The following is a 3,672-nucleotide window of genomic DNA, read 5'->3' on the forward strand; positions in this document are numbered from 1 at the left end:
TCGGGCCGAAGGGCCGACCATCGCCGCCGGCAGGCCAAGCAGGCCCGGCCCCTGCCGAACGGAGTTGCCGGCGCAGCGAAGTGGAGCTGGCAACTCCGTTTGGCGGAAGGGCGGGCCTGCTTGTTCCTAATAGCAATTGAGACGCCGGGCCACGGCACACGCAATTAGGTAAGCTGATACCCTATCCAATCCGCACACAAATTTCAAACCGCTACTAATAACCGTTGGCGTCAGGAAGCGTTCAGTCCGTTTTGTCACGGCGATTTTGTCTGCCGCTGGCCTGCGCGCGCGTCATGCCCGGACGCGACGTGCAGCGCCATCTGTCGCGTGTGGAGAGAGACATAGAGCTCGAGCGCTCTGATTCGCTGCTGGGCTCGAAGGAGGCTAGGAATCGTAGGAAAACTGAGATTCATGCCAATTTTCGTTCTATTAATGTAAAGTAGTGTTAGTTGATGGTTTTTAAGGTATTTTTATTGCATCAGACTTTAGTCGACTGTAATTTTAACGTATCATCTCCTTGTAGAAACGGAATGATGTGGAGGTGGTGAGATGTGATGTGATGATAGATTCGACTTCAACCACAAACTTTTGAAGTAAAATGATGTTAGTTGCTGAGTATTAAAGTATTTTTATTGCATCATATACTTTAGTCGACTGTAATAGGGTGTTCCAGGGTATCTAAAACGGAAGTAAAAGAACAAACTCACTGATTAATCTGTTTCCGTCCGCCCAGTATGAGAAACTACCATGGTAGCTTGGTCCGATCCTAACCTCTCAAAAATGGAGGGTAGCTCGAAACTGATCTGACAGTTTCTCATAACTGTAAGGCCGCGGAGCACAGTGGAGCCGATTCGTAAAAACCTGGCCAAAACCCCCAGCTCAGAAACGAGTTGCGAAATTGTCAAAATCAACAGTGTCCGTGGGGTTTGAGGGCCGCTGAACTCATTTCTGACCTCCAATTCGGGGTGACAGGTGCGGAACTAGGTTCAAAAAGGGGGGGGGGGGCAAAATATGTGTCACATCTAACGAAAAAACGTTTCCGGGGGTTTCCAGAATAGCTAAACTCATTTCTGGCTTTAGATTTAACGTAACAGTGGCGGTAATAGGTTCAAAACCAAAGGAGGAGGGGTGACCAAAAATGTATCCAATTGACCAAAAATATTTTTCCATGTGTTCTGAGGAACGTTGAACTCTTTGCTGGCCTCAAAACTGGCGTTTTTACAGTCGCTCTGCAATTTTTCCCTGGCACACAAGTCTTTTAAATACAAAATAAGGAAGCCAAGCTGCGCGCGCTCCTACTGGGGTCACACTGCCGAGCCGCTCGGCCACATCTTTAAATTGTTGTCAAAGGAGAGATAGCGGGTAGAAGCGGCTAAACTCATCACAGTCGTGTAGAGGAGGGTCAAATGTATGTTCTGTGTAATGCTCAACCTTGGAATACTCTGGAATCGTTTTATATCTCAAATAATGTGCGAGGCGCGTGCTAGGTTAGTCGGCCGCGCAGGCCACCGGGAAATATAGTTTTATTTCAAGCTCAGGCGTCGTAATTAAAATTCTCCACGAGAAAGTGATAGAGAAAGAATTGTCCTTTCGAGCGCTCACTTTGATTCTATTAATTATACTACCGGCAGTCTGGTAAAATGGTTAGAAAAGTGATGATGGTTTCGCAGCTCCGAGCGCGCACAACTTCCGCCGGGGAACCGGAAGTTTGAGTACTCATATCTCCTTCGCTGGAGGTCGTAAAAATCAGAACACTCCGGTTTTAGGTAGTTTGGACATCCGTTATCAATACTCCATGGTCCGATTTGTCTATAAGTATACTTTATAAAATAGGTTTTGGCCAGGTTTTTACGAATCGGCCCCACTGTGCGGAGGCACGTGATTAGCTCGACCAATCAGAGCCATAACGAAAACAGAAAGGTGAGTGAGTTTGTTCTTTTCCTACTTCCGTTTTAGATTGCCTGGAACACCCTATTTTTGACGTATCATCTCTTTCTCGGGACGAAATGATGTGATGTGAGGACTCGACTTTCGCCTGCAAACTTTTAACGTACCACCACCTCCGAAACTTCCGCGTTATGTGATGTGATGTGAACATTGTGGACCGCCTTGAGGGATGAGCGATGCTGGAATATGTCACGTTCTAAAACACAGGATTTCCAAGGTCTGGGCAAAACTATCGAAGTAATCTTTTTAAAAAGAATTTACACGATTTTATAACTAGTTATATGTACGCCAGACCACGTCTCGCGTAACAGGCTTCGCGATATCTCACGAAACACTGTTACGGTGCGACGCGCCTGGCGCACATATAGCTAGGCCTGCGGCGCTGACACCCGAGACGGGTTAATAGGAGTGTATGTATAATTTTTGGAAATAATGTGTTTTTTCACGATTTCATAGACCATTTGGTCATTTTCACCTCATTTTTGTCAAGAAATGCCCCCTAGCCTCCAACGGTACAAGATAAAGCCAAACGGACGAAATTGTCGTTCATAGGGTTCTACTTTCACGAGTTACCCCTTAGGAGCCCATTTAAAGATAGTTGTAAAACCAAAATCTGCGACCTGTGGTTTTTGATTTTTTTAAAGTCAATTTTTGAGCTAGAATGCTCATCTTCGAACTCGATCTGTCTTTTTGTGATACAAAACGACCCTGAATTTCCCAGATCGCTCTCTCAATTCTTCCTCTAGTTATCGTGCGGACAGACAGACAAACAAACAAACAGACAAACAGAATGAAACTTTTCCGGTCAGTAGAGTAATGGGTCTCGCTAATCGCTCAGCCAAAAAAGCATTGACCTTTCTCATTAAATTTTAAGTTAAGTTGGTAACTTAACCGATTAGTAAATTGTTATACCCTTAACGTTATAGACAGAACCAATTCCCTTAACGTTAAAAGCAACTTTCGTTTATTTTAAAAGTGATGTCGCAAAAGCACGAAAGAATACCTAACATTTTAACATTTATTAAACTAATATTTGTTGAATCCATAACAGTTATTTTATTTTAAAAAGTTAAAAGTTATTTTTGTAACTGTTAAGTGTCATGCTATGCGTTATCAGTTATCGGGTATAACATTAACGATTATCAAAACGTTATAAGGTGCTTACGTGATAAGTTACGGACCCCTGAATGAAAGTTTAAGTAGCACTCTATAGTACAGGACCGTCAAACACATCGAACATGACCTCTTCGAATCGTACGGACAGCCGAGCACTTCGCATTATCTCCGGCCTCGGAGCAGTTCCTACCCTATTAAATAACTATTGAGCAACACCTGCAATTATTTAAATTGCAGTTGAATGCTTTGGTTCAAGTGTTGAGCAGTTTCACATTTATTAAATCAGTTATCGTTTTAAGCTACCTAGAAGACCCTTTAGTTGACACAACTAAATCAGGGTTGTAAGTAACAAAATATAGTTCCTAAAACCGACTAAAATTAAGTAACCTCATTTTTAACTAAATATGGTCGCACCAATCAAATTAAGTCAGCTTGACTAAATTATTTCATCGCCACGGATAAATTTTATTCTCTAGAGCTAAAATTTCGTCGGTTTTTAATTTGGTTGTCTGGACTAAACGGTCTTCGGGGTGTGTTGTGTACATTTCCGCTACATATAACACGAAATTTGTTTCGTTCGGAAACCGTGAAAATAAAGTATTTAGTGTT

The sequence above is a fragment of the Frankliniella occidentalis genome, unplaced genomic scaffold (genome assembly GCF_000697945.3).
Source record: "Frankliniella occidentalis isolate FOCC.00 unplaced genomic scaffold, Focc_3.1 Scaffold333, whole genome shotgun sequence".
Classification (NCBI taxonomy): domain Eukaryota; kingdom Metazoa; phylum Arthropoda; class Insecta; order Thysanoptera; family Thripidae; genus Frankliniella; species Frankliniella occidentalis.